The 22,291-nt window shown below is 41.1% G+C and overlaps 2 long non-coding RNA genes across 2 annotated transcripts in view; one reads left to right on the top strand and one right to left on the bottom strand.

The window, feature by feature from the left end:
- Positions 1 to 1,286: 1,286 nt before the first annotated feature.
- Positions 1,287 to 3,325, bottom strand: LOC121402156. The gene is made up of 3 exons (XR_005966625.1): positions 2,471 to 3,325; positions 1,624 to 1,796; positions 1,287 to 1,406 (listed from the first exon to the last, which is right to left on the bottom strand). It is a non-coding gene; the product is annotated as an uncharacterized LOC121402156 (long non-coding RNA).
- The window catches only part of LOC121402155, a 197,212-nt gene continuing 176,684 nt past the window's right edge, over positions 1,764 to 22,291 (top strand). Inside the window, exon 1 of the long non-coding RNA XR_005966624.1 lies at positions 1,764 to 1,839. This is a non-coding gene — a long non-coding RNA (uncharacterized LOC121402155). The remainder of the gene's footprint in view (positions 1,840 to 22,291) is intronic.

Genomic DNA, 22,291 nt, shown 5'->3' with positions numbered 1-22,291 from the left:
AGGACCCACAATATCAATAGCAAGTTTTTCCCATGCTGAATCAGAAAATGGTACTGGTTTTACATCTGCTGTCAACTTAACTTTGTGTACAAAGTTTGTGTACAGCCCAGTGAAGTGTTGCTTTGTGGTGAAATTTTAGACACTGGCTGTGTGGAAGGCACTGGTGCTGTAGTAATGAGACCATCAACTAATTGTAAGTTTAATGCAGCAAAGAGATCCTTTCCAAGTATAGCAGTACCCTTATTCACAATGTAAAAGTCAGATTTTGCAGTATTTGATTCAAATTGTACAGTTACTGGCAAGAAACCAAGCACATGGATTTGATCCTTAAAGTAACCAGTTTCAGGGCAGGTGCAACAAATGGATCTTTTGCAAAGTATTTGAAATGTATAGAAACAGCTGAACCTGTATCAAGCATCAGGTTAATGGAGTGTCCCTTGTCAGCAGAAGCACTACTTATGGTTTAGTAGGCTCACCAGGGTTTGGAAGAAAAGGTGGAGGCTGCAGCAGAGGTAGACGATCCATCTTGTTGTCAATCTGTTATGTTTTGGGTAGCCGAGGATGAGTAGAGTATAACAGTGCTTTATTAGCAGGCACTCATGCAGCCATTACACAACAGTAAATTTCACTTTTAAGATGTCAGGAAGTATGCACAGTATAAAGTCTGGGCACAGTGACATCTACAGGCCATTTGTATAAACACCACACCCCCCATATGGAGTTCAGCCCCACGATTTAGGAACCACTGATTTATATTATATTGATTTGTAGAAAGTCATAGCCATACACAGCCAAATATGCTCATTGGGATAAGTTGGAAAACAAGAGGATCTGCCGCTTACTTTGGCACCAATGTGCTCGATCACCTTAGATCATATCTGGCTTTTGGCCAGATCAGGCAGACTCATCATGTGGACCCTATACACCAGCAACTCGGTCTCCCACCGTTAGTATATTTTCCATTTTTGGTGTCAGCAATAAGTTACTTTCTGATGCAAATATGCCATAGCACTTATTTCATATTGTTTTGGCTTTTTCTTTTTCGGAGAGAGATACCTATGGCTTATCTATGGCTGCAATAAATAGATTCAAGATATCAATTGCCTAAATTTTTCATGATAAAACTTGAGCTATTCCCAGGAAAAGCCCAATTTAGCTACAGAAACTTTCCATGGAGCAGTTTTTTTTGGAATACAAAGAACAAGTACTTTTCCTATGAACCCTTCTTCTTTTGTCTATATCGATATGTCCAGAGGGCTTTTTCTTTTTCTCAAACCAGTCGCTAAGCCAATGGAGTCAGGTGAGTTCTCTGCCTGTGAACAGAGACTGTCAGTATTGAGTTACAGGGCACAGGAACATTGCATAGTATACATTAATGGAGGGACAGGGAATGGGAAGTTTTCATCCTGTAGGGTGAGAAAAACAAGGCCATTTGTTAGCTGTGCTGAAACATTTTTATTTATAGTTTTTTGTATGATCTATGTAAGTATAATGTCTTATTGTATAACATACTCATTCTTTTCCATTATATAAACACATCCCTGGAATGCACGGAAGCTATACATCAGTTATGCTTTATATCTCTGTGATAGAGAAAGTGCATTGGATCGTTGGATTACTCACGTCTATTCTCTTGAATTGGGTTCTGTTGCACGGAGGTGACTCATATCCTTATTGTGTCCCTTTGTTCTGGGTGGCTCAGTGCTGATGTGTTCTGTTTCGTGCAGTAATAAAGAGGATATTCTGTTCTTCCACTTCAGATTCTTCCATAAAGCCTGAGCTCCACCATGCAGCACCTGGATTTTAGGAGATAACCAAGCACTTGAACAACGTCCTACTGTAAGTTGCTTCCTCTTTGCTTGTCTGATTTGTCACCAAGCTCATCCCATCAGCCGCACACTGTTAGAAAGACATTAGCTGGATGGTCTTTGTTCAGATGCATAGTTTATTCTGGTGATACTCATTGTGTCCTGCTCATTCACCTACATACACCTGCTCTGCAACTTCTTAGTAACTGAATACAGGGACTTATTGGGTCATACAACCATGGGTTTATACTGTATATAACATGCATTACAATGGAGATGATAATGGTCATGCCATGGCTTTGCAGCTATTGTGAAACTATAAATCCCAGAATTCTGTAACAGCACAAAATATTCTGGAATGTTGAAACCAAACATTAGACATCCATGTGTTACTATAACTTGGCATTGAGATTTCTGCATGATCCTTCTGCATCCTAAGATGATGAGCTAGGATGCAGTGTGTAGTAAATCCATTATTACTGTGCATGTGATTAACTTCTTTGTTGCCAGGGCTGCCTGCAAATGTAGGACCCTTAAATGTATTTATTACAAGGCAAGGCAGAAGATATTCCATCTGTGCAGCGTTAAAGCAATTTGCAATTCATGTCTTAGACAAAAAAAAAATGAAAGCGAAACACAATGGTTATTACCCAGTGACTTACAATCCGGGGAGATCAGGTTGTGAATGTTGCATCCTCTGCATTTATGTCCCATTAGGATTTTATACATGTGCAAAATCTCCCTGGGAGGCGCCTTGTCATTGTTGTCTGGCAGTTAGACCAAATGGGTGTCCTCTGGGCGCAATCCGTTGTTGTTCACATGAAATAAAAAAAACACACATTAAGCGACAAAGTCAACACCAGTGCAGGTGTACTGATGAATAGACAAAATGCATACTGGTCCTCCCACCGTACTGCTTTCTGCTCCGTGCCCAGCAGCTACCATATGGGCCGGGCTCCGCCAGCAAGCCACTAAATTACAAGCACTCTTTTGATTGTGACTTGAATAGGAAAGCACGTCGGTTATTGCTTCCCTCCTGTGGCCACACCACAAGTGCACCTGCAGCAACAAACTGGCATCGGTCCTATGAAAAGCAACACATGACGCTATTGTTCCTTCAAGCAAAATACTAACCTTGGCTGTGTTCCTCCACAAAGCTCTGTCATAAGCATATTACTTGCACACTCATCAATTGAGACTTCTTTTTTCTTTTGCATTCATTACAATTTAGTCTTATGAATAGTACTGAACATTTAGAAATGAAATGGGCCTATTGCATAAGTATTTTTAATCCTGCGCCTCTGCCCTGAGAAGCTCCACATTTGTTTGGCCATGCACAGCAACTGTACTGATCTGTGACCCATTATCAAGATCCCTTTGGATTATGTGGCTGAGAACAAATAGCCCTGCCTCAACAAAAGCATTTTCTTTGTTGCCAGAAGAAGAAGAGGAAGGTATTCAACTTGACCATTTCTTTTAATCCTACCCCCCTCCCTAGAAGGCCTGAATTAGAACCCATGCTGAAGTGGGCAAAGCTGATTTCAAGGGAAAAACATTGGTGATGTCTGGACGCGGTGAAGTGGACAATCCATAGTAAGAGACAGCTGTTCAGCTAGCAGAGGTCTCTTGTCTGCCCGTATGTGACGTGACAGCTGAGCTGGGGATCAGAGTGGGATACTGCCTGCAGCTCCTGCTGTCACAGACCATTTGCAAGGAGGGGAGAAAGATACTCTCTATCATCTGCTGCCTTCATTACCATTATCTTCCTGGAAACACAGCACACATGTCTTCTCCCACCCCACTTAGGGCTTTGTCTGTTATTAATAGCAAGGTGCCTTGTAGTAAGCATCTCGGGAATGTAAAGTTTATACGTAATGGGTACGATTATACAAGGTATTACGCCATGCCCATTGTTTTTTGGGTTCAACACAAAAGCACCATTTTTAAGAACTAGGGTAAGGCTGGAAAAGGATTTGTCTTTGAGTCCCAACACTAAACAGGGGAGAAGCAACCACTGGTGGCAAAGAAGTAGCTCCTAATGAAAGTGTATCAGACTTAGCTAGGCACAACTAATAATATACATTACACACTGTACTTCATATCTGACAAATATACAGCATATTTGTCAGATATGAAACAGATTTACAGCAACAGCTTTCTCTTTGCCGGCCCCCTTATGCTATTTTTTTCTTTCAATCACAAGGTGGCACCACAATCCGGAGAAAATACAATATCATTATATAAACATACCTTATAATATAAAAAACGACAGTGATTAGGTTCTGGAAATAGGTTCAGTTCATTCTGTTTCAAGTGAAATGTTTCTGGGGGAAGTCACTTTAAGTTTGGCAGGCCGTTGGTCCACAGAATCCCAGGTGAGTTATTAGTGAGTAATGTAAATTGTGCGGATCACTGAAGAGACCGCTGACTGTAAAAACATGATATTGTGATATTCTGTTTTCAGAAGCAGGAAAACAATAGTTTACATTGCATAAGTGATCGTTTAACAGAGAATGGAAGTGAAATACAAGTCAGTGTTTGAAGTTGAGTACCTTTATGACCTATGGCTTCAGGCTCCATATACAGGTCAGAGGATTCTGAAATGACTTCTATATGGGAAGCTCTGCCTGCAGCACTTTATTTGTACTTGATGTACAACTTCCAGACTTCACCTGTCTGAGCATGCTTGCAGTTGTGTGTTAGTTCAACAACAGCTGGAGGGCTTGAGGTTAAACATTACTATTGCCCATATCAAATCTACTTTGCCATATTATTCAGTAAACAGCACTGCGTAATATGTTGGCACTCTAATAATACACATTGATAATAATACACCCAGCCAACTGCAGAATGGACAGAGAGGAGAAGAGTGGCTGATAAAGGCTCTTCTGATCTGTGGGGCTACCATGGTTCAGTGGATAAGTCACTCTCTGTCCTTTCAGTCTCTTCTCCTTTTATACAGTGTTTAGAGGTGGCCATACATGCTACAATTACAATCTTTCCCACGACCATTGGTCGTACGAAAGATCTTTTGTCCACTCTACTAATGTTAAGAGGTGAATTGTCAGATATGCAGGTAAAAACAAAGAGCTCTTTAGCTCTATCTGATGATTCAGCATTAACGTTACGATGTTCAGGAACCTACAAAGGTAAAAAATCTTCAGTCCAGTCTGAGCGACGAGATGACCGATATCCAAGACTTTTTACCAATATCGTCCCCTTGTCTCCCACCATACACGCACTGATTATTGTACTAAAGATCTTTTGTATGAATAATATTGGTGCTTCTATGGCCACCTTAAGACTAAAAGCCTAATTGTTTGTCCATCACTGCCATCCAGAAAACAGCTTGCTAGAGTGTGTTGTCTGTAAGGGTAAGGGCACACAGCAGATTAGGGGAGATTTAGTCGCCTGGCTACTAATCGCCTCTTCTTCGGGGCAAACTGTTTTCCCCTACCTTCCTGCCGGCTATAATGAAAAATCGACAGCAGGATGGCACTCGTGGCACTTCGTTTTCCAAAGCCGCCTGAGGTTTCCTTGTGAGGCAACTGCAGAAAACAAAACGCAGCGAGTGCAATCTGCCTGATTCTGCCCGTGTGCCCGTTTTGACAGGGCCAGGCTGGGTGCCCTAGGCAACCTGGCCAGCCAGCACCCCCCCCCCCCACACACACACATGCGCACGCACCCAACTGGTGCAACCGAGAGAGAGGAGACGGAGGGGTGAGAGGGAGGGAGGGGTGAGCGAAGAAGAGGATGGAGGGGAGAGCGACAGAGGGGATGGTGACAGAGGGAAGGAAGGGGAGTAAGATTGAGGGGTGTGGACTAGGGGTAGGCAGAAGACAATTTTAGAGGTAACTGCCCAGCGCCCCTCTATCATTGCGCCCTAGGCAATTGGCTCTTCTGCCTACCCCTAGTTCCAGTCCTGTTATATGGCAGTGCCCAACAAGTTACCAGATGAGGCAAAAATCCGCATCTGGTAACTTTAAGAGCCGAATTTCCAGTTATTAAACTAGTAATTCAGCTCTTCTAGTGCAGAGACCTCAATTACGCTCTCTGCACTAGCAATGCGCCTCTCCCCATCAAAAAATGTAAGTGTTTTAAAGTAATAAAAAATATAATGCAGTGTTGCCCTGCACTGGTAAAGCCGGTGTGTTTGCTTCAGAAACACTACTATTGTATATATATGTATATAGCCTTTTTTCAATTTCCGCCATTGCTACTCATTGCTGCAGCTTGTTTATATGAACTATAGTTGTGTTTCTGAAGCAGTTTTACCAGTGCAGAGCAATATAACATGATATTTTCATTACTTTAAAACACTTTAATTTTTTGCTGTTACTATTCCATTAAGTGAATAGCTGCCTCAGGCAGCTTTGGGGCTAGAAAGTCTTGTCCCTGCTTGTCTTTTGTCATGGAGGCATCCACCCAATGCCTCCTGCCTGTCAGTGCTATGTGCTGACCTTATCCTGCATGGCAGTGCTTCCTTCATGCCCATTACCAACAGCTTTAGACACTTGTGTACACAAATGAGAGGCTGCAGTGGAGCTACTAAAACATGGAATTCTGACTCTGGCTCATATAATACAGCCATTCCATAACAGCTTATAAACCAACTCAAATGGCATTACTGCTTGATCTATTCCCAGGAGAACCCCATAACTGTACAAGTTTATCCTGTGAATAAACTTTAGGAGGACGTCTCAGAATGCACAATCGTTTCTCTAAAGATCCTTTTCTGATTCCGAGCTTTCCAAGCTAAAGTCATTTATCATCATAATCCCTTTCAGTAACATGTTTTTGTTTATCGTTTTGTCTTTCAGTCCATATGAGCTTATCTATCATATCATGACTCTTTGCTTGCTCTATAAATAGGGAGTTCATTTGAGGTCGCAAAAACATAACTCGTGTTAATGTCCCAGTTGGGGTGATCAGTTTTAGGTGCCGTTGATCACCGTTGCTGTATTATAGAGACAACCTTATAATCTTACTGTACAGACATTGGTTGTGACAGTATCACAATGTAGGATATGTCTAAGTTCTGTTATTTTAATTGTATCATAACGATATAACGTTGCAGATATAATGCATTTCCAAATGTCACAGCATGGCCCCAAAGGTCACCTTTTGTCTACTGATATCAGTATTTCTACTAGGAAAATGTCTTGAAAAACCAAACTCATAAAGGATGTTCTCAGGAAATAGTATCATGTTGAAATTCTCTCTCTTTCTATTTTTGTTTCTTAACACAGGGAGCACATCCTTATTCTCAGTGGCAATGGCGGGGAGTACTTTAGTGCAAAGTTCCTGAAAACTGAAAGGCCAGGCGTATGTCCAGGGCTCAGTTGGACATCTTGCTCCCCACATTTGTGTAGCTGTTTTCCATTTGTACCTATTATTTTGGAGCAGGGCCAGGCCAAGTATTTAATGTGACCCAGGCAGAGCACTTTCTGCAAGCCACCCTCCCCCTGTGTGTATGCGCGTAGGTGTCAACGTGTGCAAGCGCACTCAGTCTCATGAAAATGAGTGCCAGGATCGGGAGGCTGGAATTCCGTGCAGCTAGGGGAAGAGGTACATGCTTAGCGCCCCTTTACCTTTGCACCCTACGCACATGACTCTTCTGCTTACACCTGGTTCCGGCCCTGTTGTGAAGGGAATACAAAATGGTATATAGCAGTAATTATGTTGTTGACACTTAAAATATAATTTTGGCACTGATGTTTTAAAATGGGTGAGGCCAGGCCTTGCCTCTAATACGATATAATATGATATTGATGAGCTGGAGTGCAGAGACATGCAACCAAACTGGTTAAGGGGATGGGGGTTTTATTATTGTCACGGGCGGCACCCTAAATTCAGAACCAATGCTAAGCACCCTGTTCTCGGCTCTTGCTTCTGCCTTTAACAGCCACCTTTCACCTCGGGAGGAGCCCTTGGCTAATCGGATGCCGCCAGGTCTTAAATAAGAGAGGTGCCAAGCGAAGGGTTCTGAACAAGCAAAGGGGCATGACGGTACAGCAGAAGTCTTTTGGGCAGAAGGTCGCAGTGCAAGGCGTAGACAGAAAAGCGTAGTCAGATCAGGCCGGGTCGGGACAGGCAGAGTACAATCAGAGTAAGACAGGCAATGGGTCAAACCAGGAGATCAATCAGAAGGGATACGGAATAGAAGAGTCGGTTACCAGGCAGGGTCAGGATTGCAGAAGTCAGAATCGTCCAAAAACAGGCAGGGGTCACAACAGATATCAGATCACAGAAGCTATACAGCACAGAGGCACCAGGAAACGCACAAGGAAACAGATCCTATAACGGGCAGTGTAAAAATACTTTTTGCGCCTTTAAATATGTTTAAATTTCGCGCCCTTGCGCGCTGGCGACATTACGCCAGCGCGACTGCACCTATATACTGCGAGGAGGCGCGCCGTGCGCACCCTTAGGAATTGGCGCATCAGAGGAGAAAGACCGGCTTGGCGGGCGTCCCCGCCGGCCTACTAGGCCACCAGGGTGAGTAATCCTCACAATTATGAGGGTAGACTGTCAAGGTTGAGGTTGTTCTTTCTGAAACGCTTGTGAGGGGACATGATTACTCTTTATAAGTACATTAGAGGACATTATAGACAAATAGCGGGAGATCTTTTTTCCATAAAAAAAGCTTGCTGCACTAGAGGCCACCCATTTAGACTAAAGAAAAAAAAACAACAGTGAGGTTGTCGAATTCACTGCCGGATGATGTTGTGATAGCTGATTCTGTTAATGTTTTTAAGAATGGCTTGGATATCCGAGGCTATTGTGATACTAAAACCTATAGTTAGTATATGGGTATATATAAATTATGTGAGGGTATGGAGAGGTGTGTGTGTATGGATGGATGCTGGGTTTCATTTGGAGGTTGAATTTGATGGAGTTTGGTCTTTCAACCCAATTTAACTATGTACTGTACTTATTCCATCAATAAAAAAACTGTAAGTAGCCCACAGCATGCCATTAGCAGGGGGCCTTGGTGTATTTCCCAACCATGCACCTCAAGTTCCCTACTGCCTAAGTCTGTGTAGTGTTCATGTATTATGATCTGGGTTTAGAGCAGAAGAAGTGGACCATGTCAGATGATCGAAAAACATAGTTGTGGGCTACAAGGCTGCCAGCTAAGTGAGCCTTTTCTGAAGTAGGCCATTCCATGTTACTTTTACAACAAGCACCTTGACTTGCCCTTGTTGACAAGTCTGAAATAAATGGTTTTTCCTCCTGTTTTTTCATATAAACCTTGTGTGTCATACCCCTATCTACTTTCTGATTGTAAGCTCTATTGAGCACGGCCCTTTTACCTTCTGTATTGGTTAATATTTGTATATAATTTGTTTAGTTATGTAAACACCATTCTGTAATTAAACGTGTCAGGCTTCGCTGACATGTTGTTTAATTAAATTAAATTATTTTTCTTATACTTTTCTACATGATCTGTTTGTTGGCATGTGGGCCTTTTGTCTTATCTTTACAAAAAGATTTCTATTATAAATTACACACATGACCCGTGCCTATTGTGTTACCCTTTGGAACATATTTTTTAGATGATAATTTTTCTTTCACAGTGAGTTTATAGGGAAATTAGCAGAGATTACTTCAGATTAGATGGAAGTGTGCAGACAATTTACTTAGTGCCAACATGACATGCCTAATCTTGACTCTGCATGTAGAGACCACTGACTATTTCATTGGCAGATTTAAATGTTAGCCAAGTAATGAGCTGCCCATGGGGACTCTGAAATGGCTACACTTGTTTGTGTCACTCACTCGGTCCTGTGATCAGCTCTAACCCCATCTAGGCTCCTCAATTACATGCACCTCTCATTACACTGAAGAAAGATGGAGCTCACTAATTGCAGTGTTGTTTGCCATATACTGCCTGGCTCACATACTCTTATTTTGTCTTCCCTCCATGGCCGCCAATGTAGACACTCTATCATTAGACACTCTTTTTTGTCTCATACCAATCGGACTGCGTGTACTGATGAGTGAAAGCATTTATACACTGTTTTTGTATGAGAGAATAAAAACATATATTCTATGTCTGGATACAGGAGGGAATGCTTTAGTAATGTATTAAACAGTGCAGATATCTCACCAGATTAGGCTCTGTTTTGGCTAAAGGTTTAGGAATACAGCTGCCTATAGTACCTTATTTCCCCCATTCTTTAGATTCATGTGCAACCACATTGCATCAGAGACGATCCTGGAGCAATTTTCTGGTGATTACAATGCAAGACAATCAGAAATCATCACGCTCTTGAAGCTATCCACCAATTTAAAAGCATAACCTTGATAATCTGAGAATAATCTGTAGACTGATTCATATACATTTAGACTGAAAATGTATGTGGGGGTTGGGCATATTTAATAAGGATTTCCAATAAGAAATACTTGAAAATGGCTTATGATTAGTCAGGGGGGTCATCAAATGACAACTTATCAGAGAAGGACAAAGGAAATACAGAAAATACAAAAATTCATCAGAGCGATGGATTACTAAAAGACCTTGTTTCCTATAAGACAAAATTCCTTTTAGTCTTTACTTGGATGGATACTAAATGAACATGACTTAGTTCTTCTTCCCAGGACATCTGTTTGTGTTCTAATCATTATTTATAAAGAAAATAAACTCATTACAGAATCACTCTCATAGCTACAGACTCAAATCTACTTTCCCAGTGATCTCTGTACTTCAGTGCGATGCCACTCGTATGCTTTGGCACTGTAAAATAAGACTACCCATCCCACACTTCTCATAACAAACTTTTGGGCAGACACCCCTAAGTGGGTGCTACAAGTATTGTGTATCCAGTATGCACAGAGCGTAATGAGAGGTTCAAATATGCCATAAATTCTATTAAAGCAGATTATGAGATGGGGATGTTGGCGCTATATAAATACCAACAATTTAAATAAAGTCATGATAAACTGGGCAGGTTTAAGGTGGAATAGTTAAAATGAAATTATGACAAACATTATCTCTTAAACCCCCTCACCTAATCTCCAGGAGACAAATGACAATATCCACGTTGGTACTGAAAAGGCCACAGAACACTGAAAGATGGAAACAATGTATAAATCCATGGATTACCATGAACATCTATATTCCAAAAGATACTGCCATTTGGAGTGTTTGCCTGAAAAAATAGTAACCATCATGTACATTCCTGGGCTACCTGACATGCCAGCCACCCAACCCCAGTGAAGGCAGGTGGGCAAGTGAAGCCAGACAACCAACTTACAGGACCCACGCTGGCAACAAAGCTTGATAGGCTTGAGCCTAGATGGGAGTCGCTAAGATTGGCCACTGTCCTTGGAGCTTGAAGAACAACTACCTGCTGAAATTTTTACACAGAATTGGGCAATTGCTGAAAATCAATACACAGCTTGATAAGGTTTGAACCTGAGTATATATCTAGAATATCTGCCATCAAGCAAGGCATGGCTGCTGTTCTTTTGACAAAAATAAAGTGTGGACCATAACAAAGAAAATTCCTGCAACATGTGTGACACTAATATTCATTTGAAATGGACAGCGTGAAAGTGCTGCAGTTCTAAGAGGCACAAAGTTACTACCCCTAATCTAGCATTATTATATTTTAGAAAAATAAAATCAGAAGTATGCAGCTCAAGTTGCAATAAGAGCTTTAAAGGAGACTTACGTACATTTAGGAACAAAGTGCTACCAAAGAGCAGCTACTGGCAATAAACTGTAGTTTATTCTTTATAGCAGTATCCAAAATAGGATTTTCCTATAGGTTTTCAAGAGTGCAGACGTTACTCCTACCTACTGAACGGCAACTAGCTAGCATGAGTCTGTTTTGTGGTGCTCATGTTCCTGCCTTAACTTTCTTTCTGGAATACACCAACAGCACTGGTTTGGTTTATAGCAGGGATTTTAGCTATAAACTAAGGATTGGAGCAAACGTGTTGCTTGCCTTTATCTGGGAGGCATATTATGGAAGATCTGTTATTGATTTAGCTTTGCGAGATAAAGAGAGAAGGAACTTAGCTGGGACTAATAAAAGAAAAGCACATGACATTGAAACCTCTTATGAAGCAGAAAATAACAGGGGTTATATTGTGACAACAGAGTCCCGTTCATGAGAACATTTACATATGGGGCATGGATTGGAAAGAGCATGTGTTTGCACATGTCCTTAATATTACCCTAGACAAACAGTAGCAATAGTAAAATGTATAGACAGCCATGTTGGTTCTAGAAACCCAGCTATAGCTAGAGGTGGATTAAGCTAGTTTTACACCAAGGCCTCACTGCTCATGTATAAAGCAAATCGGTATTCATTGTATTATTTTAGGTGGAAACAAATTTACCAAGATTTTTCCTATGTGTGTGTATGAGTGGGCAAAGGTCAATACAGGCACATCCTAGATTTTTTTGGCCTTTTTACATTTCATTTCTGCTTTGAAGCCACAGCTGCAGCTGCCTCCATCAATGCAGCTTTGCCTTCTTTTGTAGTGCATCTAGTTCTGAAGGATTTTCTGGACTTATTTCCATTTAAAGCTGAACATACATCGAGTACTTTAGACCAAGTTGGCAGCTTATCTGCTTATGTATGGGACCCTCCACCTTTGGTGGGCATATCAGGGGAAGGATTCACTCCTTTGGCAACATTGCCAAATGAGAGGATCTTATAATGTACGGTCACCTTATCTTCTATCAATTCTCCAACATTTTGAAGCCTTTTTTTATTTTAAGTTTATTGCAAAATTTTAGTCCTGTAAAGTAAGCAGCACACTATCCTAAATACAATACATGATACATATTTAAAATGCAGGGAACATACAGTAAGTACAAGTGAGCACACAAGGACCATGCTTCTACCCTCAAAGACCAAACATTCTAATGGAGAAATGCAATATTCTAGACTACGAAGGTTCGCCAGACAGTTTGTGCCTGCCAAGTTAGTTATTGAGGCCCCTATTGTCACCTTGTTAGGACAGGGAAACACAAAGCTACTGGGGGAGATTAGTCGCCCAGCGACTAATCGCTTCTTCTCAGGGCGACTAATCTCCTGAACTGCATCCATGCTGGCGAAGTTACCTCACGGTGAAACTTCGGAAAACAAAGCGCTCTGAGTACCATCCCACAGGAGATTTAGATTCTACCCGGTGGGGAGGCAGTTCAAGGAGATTAGTCATCCGAAGAAGCGATTTGTCGCTAGGTGACTAATCTCCCGAAATAGTAGCCTGTGCCCTGGCCCTTAGAAGTGCTGCTTGTATTAGTTGGTCATTTACTTTTAGATAAACATTTATTTCGTTTAAAAACTACTGGGCCTGAATTATTACTGTTTTCCTAGTGGGGCCACCCGTAGGTGAAGTACCAAATCCCACTAGGTGGAGGCTCTGGGCTAGTAAGTACCAGGTACCCAGTCTCTCCTAACACCAATGCAGAGTGGCTCAGGTTTGTCCCGTGCCATCAAGTAAGCGCCACACGTGGATTGTAACATAACAGAAGGGGTGTCGATAATTATATGGAGAGAACAGTATGGCAACATTGCTCTCAGTTGGCTGCAGCTAAACACTATAATAGAATAATCACAACCACATAAGGAAATTTAATTATATAAAGTGATTGTAAGTACTTGCAGGAGGCCTTAAAGTAAAGAATCTGTAAAGTGAATGTAGCTAGCAGCCTTTAAATAGGGAAAGATCACTGAGTGACTGTGAAATAAAAAAAAAACTGCAGAGGAGGAGAATAAGAACCACAACAGATGAAAGCTCAGCACATAACATAACAGTGGAAGAGGTTCTGAGCTTGTGATCTGATTTTCATTGCCAATTGTCTTATAACATTAAGATATTCTGGATGGAAATCAATTTGAGGAGGTTGTTTCAGTTGCAAAAGTGCTACGGGCTGTGGGCTGAGAGAAATACATTTGTGTTTGTTCTGTAATATGAAGCCTTCTGTGTTTTTATTACTTGGGTGATTGCTGTGTGGAAATATCCAAGGGAAATGGAAAAAATGTTCATGTTTACCTTAATATTTTCTCCTTAATAGGTTTCATATGCAAGTCCCGGTACTAGCGTAACTGGTTTTAGGAGAAAATTGTTATATAAAGAAAGAATCTCAGGTGTCTTGTACTTATATGGGAACAATGTTTGTAAAATGTAATAAATCTAATTTCCTCTATCCACTGAAAAATCAGTTTCCTAGTAGGTTTATGGGGGCAGCCATTGCAGTGGATAATCAATATGACATTCCAGCAGGACATGAGAAGGTACTTTAAAGGAGATCCAGTTTCTTTCTGCCACATGAGACAACTGTAGTCCATAGGAATCACTTATTCAAAGAAAAAGAAACCACTAATATTATGGAAATGACTCCTTGCAACACATGAAAACCATTAATATTCCTTTTAGTGTTTAAGAAGGTTTTTTTTGCATATCTTTCTGTTGCACTCCAACTGGATTACTTGCGTTAATGCACTGATCTGATAGGTTGATCACTTTGGATTGCATGCAAATGATCTGCGATGCTATGTGCTGAGACCTGAGACACAGTTTGTCATTGAGGCTTTGATATTGTAAGACAAGCAGGAACATGATGATTTATTGCAGGGGCAGTGGTCAGGCCTGGACTGGCAATCTGTGGATTCTGGCAAAGGGGCTGGTGTGAAATGTCATAGACAGTCACTATATTGGGCTGGTGGGGGCTGTTTGGGCCTCTGTGTACTTGAAATGCCAGGGCCTATTTTGTATCCCAGTCCAGACCTGACAGTGGAATTAGTGGAGATGTTCATGTGGTTCAATGGCCAAGTAAATTGGTTTCCCTTGATCCACTACTGAGTGGCTTACATTACTACTGCTAAGGTGTTGTGCCATCACAAAGACACCTATTTGTCTCCCTTAAAGTGAAAACATTGGTATGTTAAGAGCTTGCCAAAATGTTTATCGTGGTAGAGATGCTTTTCTTTTGTGTTTCTTCTATTGTTGTTGGACATGGGAGAAAATTCCCTATACTGTGAAAATTCGCCAACAACGGCTTCGCACACATCGCTACACTTTGCCATGGCGAAAATTCGCTCAGACAATGCTAATTTACTAAAATGCAAAGTTGCGTCCAGGGCCTCGAATGCTGGCAAATTTCCGCTAGCGTTCAATTATGCCTAGCGCAACTTCGTTAGAGGTCTTCGCTCAGGCTAATTTGCATATGGCAGGAAATTATAAAGTGGAATGGGACGTATATGTTGCAGCAAATACATTACATTACACAAGTCCAGGGAACCTTAGAAAACATAGTTGTTATAATGCCCTACACATGAGCCCACTGTATAATTTATGTTCCATATGTTAGAAAATGTAGAGGGAACCCGGTTACCCAAAAAACATTTTTAAGGACTTTTGCAGGCTAAAAGACGCCAGCATTTTTTTGGGACTTAGAAAATTTTTCCAATAAAAGATTGAGGAAGATCTATGCACTCCATTGCACTTCGCATGGTCTGAGCTGTGAAGGCTGGCGAAAGAGGTAATGTTCACTAAAATCCGCATCTTAGTGAATTTGCAGAGTTACGTCCAATCGCCAGAATGAAAATTCACCTGGCATAGAGCGCGAAGCGATGCTAGCGTCTATCTTCTTTTGCTAGCGAAGTGACACCTGTGCCCATTAGTAAATCAGCGAAGTAACGAAATGACGTCACGCTGGCGAATCATCGCCAGCATTAGTCACTTTGCCCTTTAGTAAATGTGCCCCTTAGAGAACCGGAGACCAGTTGAGGTGAAAAGATAACGTTTATTTGACGCAACCTCCATGGATTCTGAACTCACAAAGAGTCAGAACCCCTAAAAGAGTCAGAACCCCTAAATAAAGAAATGCACAGAGTTTTTATAAACTTGGGAACCTATGACATAAGAACTTACGGGCATAAAAGAGCATTACCATTGTGAGAGCATTGAAATATCTCTTCACAGCATAGAAAAACAAAGAACTGCTCATATAACTCAGATGGTTCTTCCTCAAGGTCAAGGTACTATTTACTAAGGCTAGCTTGAGAACAGAATCCATCCAAGTCAGTGGGGCTCTCGGGGGAATCTGCATACAGAGAATGTTATTCTCTCTCTCACTACATAGGAGCTATATCCATCATAAGGAGAGGTCAGGTTAATTATGTTCTGTGGTTATGGACTAAATTGTCAATTGCTTTGAGTTGAAATGTTAATTATCCTATACTGAACCATACAGATATAGAACTACCATATATGTTTTATAAATTGTTGGGATTGAATTTCAAAGAATTTGATAGAAGGTCAGTGGGTGTGTGCCATGTATGTAAATACTGTAGATAAGCCCCTTTAAATCATTGCAGTAGAGGTAATGCACCAATTATTTGGAATGCTTGGGCCCCGGGGGATTCCCCAATAAGGCATTGATGCGTAATTCGGATCACCATATCTGTCTGCTAAAAAAAAATAACAAAAAGAACCCATTTTTTCCCACCAATATGGATTCATGCAGCTTAGTTGGGATCAAGTACAAGGTAATGTATTAATATTATAGAGTAAAAGTAAAACATTTTAAAAAACAGAATGATTTGCTTAAATGGAGTCTATGGAAAATGGCCTTACCAAAATGTGGAGTTTTCTTGATAACAGATTTCCGGGTAAGTGATTTGAGCCATGTTTATGTTCATTTGACTAGTATGGATCTATTGTGGCCTCTTGACTAACTGGGAAAGTTAAGAGGAGGCTGATAGGAATGCCAGATAACATAGTATTCCCCCTCTTTTAGACAGGGTCAGACTTAAAAAAATATAGATAGGGACCCCTAACTTGATCTTAAATCAGGTTTGTTTGAGTGTCAGTCTGGGCCAGCCTTAGGCTAAGGGCACACTAGGCGATAGCGCCGCGATTTGACTCGCGGCGACTTTTCGCCGCGACTTTTAATCCGCAATCGCTGTGGAAACTTTGGCGCTGGCGTCTATGGGGAATCGCGTCAAATCGCCAGCGTAAAAACACACGCGGCAATCTTTTTTCTATTGTCGCTCGAAATCGCCTCGCTAGGCGATTTCGAGCGACAATAGAAAAAAGATTGCCGCGTGTGTTTTTACGCTCGCGATTCCCCATCGCGCCGCTATCGCCTAGTGTGCCCTTAGCCTTAGGCTAAATAGCTCCCTAAGCATAATAATAATAGGTACCTCTCAGCAATTCCCTGGAAAGTCTAAAAGTAAATTCTTTCCTCTATCAACAGCTGGAAAAACAGGTCAAAGCTGACTACAATATCTAAAGCTGACCATATATGTAAAGATCTGCTGGTTTGGCGAGGCTGCAGAATAAGTGAGCCTTGGCGTGATTTTAATATAATTGGTTTGTATGGGGAATGCAGGTATTGACACTGGCCTAGCCACACGCCAGTTAATTGATCCTTGGCGTGATTTTGCCACCCATGCACAGCATTAAATTATGTTGCCGACAAGGACTGCATTAACGCCTGATATTCAGCCAGCTCTTGGTCAAACAGGCAGCCCCTTATACAGGGGCTGATAAGCTGCTGATCTGGTTTGGAGGTGCAGAGTCGGCAGCTTTTATCAGCCAGTGTATGGCCAGCTTTGCCTTTCAATGCATAGTATAAAATGTATGAATGTATAGAAATACAGTGTATAAATACAATGCACATGTGCTGCTGTACCTTCCCTGCTTGCAGATACTTACCTGACCCCAGAGGTGCACATCTGCCCTATAGGCAATACCCTTACACTGATTATGAGAGTGGACAAAATGAATTGAAAGAAGAATGCAGAAATCTTATACCTTCAGCTCTAAACAGAAACAACGTAATTACAATAAATACTTTCTTTTCCATTGCTGATATGGGGTGCTGAACAATTGCCATGTGAAGGTGAAATTCCTGTAGATCAGTCTCCAGGCAGGTTCACACTTCTTGTTGCTCTAGTTTAACACTAGCTATTTCATATCACAGCAATGTACTGTCAATTACACGTCCTTCGGGTACAGTATGTTTCATAAGAGCAATGCTAGCGACTCTTTTAACCTTATACTCACTGTGAGCAGTAATACATTGTAGGGCTGATATATGAACGCAAGTATAAAGCATATAATTGACAATGCAGCATTTTCCCCCTAAAATTGCTGCTCAATAGTTTCCACTTTGGTGTGTTTTTTGCTTGCATCAGAATGGGGGTGCAAACATTTTCAGAGTACCAGTAGTTGCAAGCCATTTGTGTATGTAGGCAAAGGGAATCCTGAATAAACTGATCTTCAAAGCAGGTGTGTGAATTCCAACGCTCCTTGTTATTTGCCCTTTACTTAGCACCTTATTCATAAAAGAGGAAGCAAGCAATATTTAGATGACACGAATGCCTTTGTGAATAGCATTTATATATGCTCAGTTTAGTACTTGTGCTTCATAAATGAGCCCCTGTACCTTTGTTGCCTGTCATGTTGCCTTAAAGGAGAAGGAAAGGTTAAAACAAAGTAAGCTTTATTAGAAAGGTCCACCTAAATATACCAGTAAACCCTCAAAGTAATGCTGCTCTGAGTCCCCTGTCCCCTTTCCTTCTATTGTGTACACATGGGCTTCTGTATCAGACTTCCTTCTTTCATCTTAAACCTCCTTGCCCCAGGCATTAGTACGCTCAGTTTGCCCCCCCCCCCGCATTATCTACTGTAATCTGAAGCCAGAACTATAAGTGGGCAGGGAGAGACTCAGGCAGGAAGTGATGTCACACCAAGCTAATACTGCAGCTGCTATCCTAAACGAACGGAGAGCTTCTAGAGCGTTTTACTCAGGTATGGTAAAACATTCTACAGAATAAATATAGCATTCTAGCTTGCACTATTGCAGCTAATCTATTGGCAATAAAATGCCTCCGTAGCTTTCCTTCTCCTTTAAAGGGGGTTGTTCACCTTTCAATTAACTTTTTGTATGATGTAGAGAGGGATATTCTGAGACAATTTGCACCTGGTTTTATTTTTCTATTATTTGTGTTTTTTAAGTTATTTGGCTTTTTATTCAGCAGCTCTCCAGTTTGCAATTTCAGCAAGCATGCACTGACTTAATTAAGAGACTGGTGTATGTCACCTTACAGAACATTCGTTTTTTAGATGGGGTCAGTGACCCCCATTTGGAAGCTGGAAAGAGTCAGAAGAAGTCATTTGAAAACGATAAAAAAAATGATGAAGACCAATTGCTTAGAATTTGCCATTGTATGACATACTAAAAGTTACATTAAAGGTGAGCCACCCCTAAGAAACAAGCAAGCTATATATTTGTCTTATTATTACCCTTCTAGTTACCAGAGTAGATTACTGACAACTGAAGCAACATGTAAAGGGTGGAACATGAAATGTGAGCTCAGTGAAACACTATAAATACATTCACTTCTGATAACATCAAGTACATTTCAGGCAAAACCCAGTGTTTTAGACCTTCTCATAAAACTCACTAGGCGATCAATGTTGCTCCCTTCAGCCTAACACTCCCTGTGCCCTCACGCCAGATAGTCACAATGGTTGCAATTTACATTACACCCCATTACAGGGATATTGGTTAGTAATGTCCAAGTACTGATTTTGGACCTCAGTAAGTCAACTCAGGTCACATCATACAAATAAATGTCATTCACAAGACTTTACCCTGTATTTTATTACAATTTATTTTGGTCAAAGACTGTGCTTCCATCTTTTTGTACTGCAGAATGTGCCCAGTTCTTCTTCAAGTTTATACATATAGAGCCTGCCTAGGTATTTAAATATCACGACTTGCACAATAATATCCACCCAACCCCTTCTTATGTTGCTCCCAGTGGCCTCACAGCAGGAGCTTATTTTTGAATTCCAGGCTTGGAGGCAAGTTTTGGTTTCATTAAAACCAGGTGTACTGTCAAACAGAGCCTCAATGTAGGTTGACAATCCACATAGGGGCTACTAAATGGCCAATCACAGCACTTATTTAGCACCCCAAGTTTTAGTTGCATAAAAACCATGTGTGTTACCAAACAGAGCCTCCTATAGGCTGCCAGTCCACATAGGAGCTACCAAATAGCCAATCACAGCCCATAATTGGTACCCCATGAACTTTTTGCATGCTTGTGTTGCTCTGCAAATTTTTTTTACATTTGAATGTGGCTCACAGGTAAAAGAGGTTGGGGATCCATGTGTTAAACCTTGTGTTGACCTTTAAGTTAACTTTTAGTATATTATAGAACTGCCAACTCTTAGCAACTTTTCAATTGGTCTTCATTATTTATTTTTTATAGTTTTTTAATGATAGGCCTTCTTCTGCTAACTCTTTCCTGCTTTCAAATGGGGGTCACTACCCCTATTTAAAAAACAAATGCTCTGTAAGGCTACAAGTTTGTTGTTATTGCTGCTTTTTATTGCTCATCTTTCTATTCAGGCCTCTCCTATTCACATTCCTGTGTCTTATTCAAATTGGTGCATGGCTGCTAGGGTAATTTGGAGCCTAGCAACCACATTGGCAAAATTGCAAACTAGAGAGCAGCTGAATAAAAAAACTCAAAAACCACAAATAATAAATAATGAAAATCAATGGAAAGTTGTCTCAGAATATCACTCTCTGCCTCATACTAAAAAGTAATTTAAAGGTGAACAACCCCTTTAAGGGAACAAACCCTCACTAGAGTGGAAGAAATGCGCAGAGCTTTAAGATAATGGTTTCCTTATACAAAACACTTTCCAAGTAACACTTCCCTAATTGCATTCATTTAATAATTGATCCTTCAGCTCACACCTGAAACATTAGCTCTAGATGGAATATAATTAGCATCTCTGTAGCCCGAGGCCTTTGGAAAGTGCTGCTCTTGCAAATGAAATCCTATTTAAATAATAAATATGTGTCAATAGATTACATGGGCTCTTTAGTCTTTACCTTTTACTCTCTGCTGTTGTGTTATTCTGGCTCTAGATGTTCAGGAGGTCTCTCAGCAACTTCCAATTGTCTGAAGTGGTTCCTAGAAATTTGTTTGATTTTTAAAAGGTACTCCAAATACATTAAAGTGCGCCTAGACTGGAAGTCAACAACTACTTTTTGGTGACACTATATTGGTCTCCTGTCTACATTGGCATGCTGTTCTGTCTGACTAATAAGGGCATGTCATAAAGTACAGTCAAATACAACAAAATAGGGACCTACCTCTTAACCAGAAGAATGACAACGAAAAAAGCAATCCCCTTCTGCAGTACACTTGCCTATCTATCTAGTCAATGACATTGTGCCATTACATAGCCCTGGAATCCATAGCATTGGAAAACTACCATGGAACTGCAGTGGTAAGATACAGCTGCACAATTAAAGTTGTCAGTTTTGCTATTTACTGTATTTGCCATTGCAATGTCCGTTTACACTCAAGTCGCTTAAAGATGCCTTCGTTAACCTAGAGACCCTTGGCAAACATTTCTTATCTCTTCCTTTCATTTAGTTAAATCTGTGTGACGCACCTATACATGTGTATTTCAAATGAAAGATAATTAATATTGACTTCATTCTTTTAAGATTATTAACTTTATTATTCAAATCCTAGCCATAAAGCAAGACATGACTGTTGATGTTTTGCTGAAAGGCATTAGGGGCAGTCACATGATTAAGAGGCAATACATTGCCTCAGTGCCGGGCCAAGTCCAAGGCAACCTGGCCGACTACGGTGCTCCCAATCGTTCGCACATGCGCAGAAGAGAACGAGTGACTGCGCATGCGCGGAAGTGCCGAGCCTGCGTGAGTGCGCATGCGCGAAAGCGCCGGTGCCACGCAAATGCGCATGCGCGGAACAGCGCACAATCGTCATTTAGCAGGAACTGCAGCCACAGATGGGTCAGAACTAAGGGAAAGCATCAAAAGAGGTACATGCCTGGCGCCCGTCTGCCTTTGCGCCCTAGGCACGTGCCTCTTCCGCCTACCCCTAGTTCCGGCCCTGCATTGCCTTTTGTTTGGACAGAAAAGAAACTACAACAATAATTTCCCCAAAAATAAATTACATGATATTACATCTTGTTGGAGGGTTGTAGATTGTATCACCCTGATGTATATTCTAACAATCTATTATCTAACAATCTATGTTTGTGGCACTTACTGGTGCTGGGGGCCTAGGACAAATGCCCTCTATTCTCTATTCTCCAACCTATAACCGAACCTGAGTACATCCATATTTGATCCAACATAAGGATAGTATAATATATTTACAGCACAAACAGGCATAGCCAATTGGTTCAGGGTGTGCTCCATTGCTAGTCTATAACTTGGGAAGACCATGGAGAATATTGTTTCCTGCTGCACAGGATCTATAGTTATGCAATAATTACATTGATGATCACTTAATTATGGGGCAAGGCGAGAAATGACACTAATCAATCTGATCAATTCATTCCTGAGTGATAGATACTTGACCTTGAGGTTGAAATATGTCACTCTGAGCTATTGTGTTGGTCTAGGATACAGTTGGAAACTGTGATTGCAGCTAACAACAACCTGT

This window comes from Xenopus laevis, chromosome 3S (assembly GCF_017654675.1).
Source record: "Xenopus laevis strain J_2021 chromosome 3S, Xenopus_laevis_v10.1, whole genome shotgun sequence".
NCBI classification, from domain to species: Eukaryota; Metazoa; Chordata; class Amphibia; order Anura; family Pipidae; genus Xenopus; species Xenopus laevis.
The sequence above is the reverse complement of the archived record's forward strand: the minus strand, read 5'-3'. Positions and strand labels throughout refer to the sequence as shown.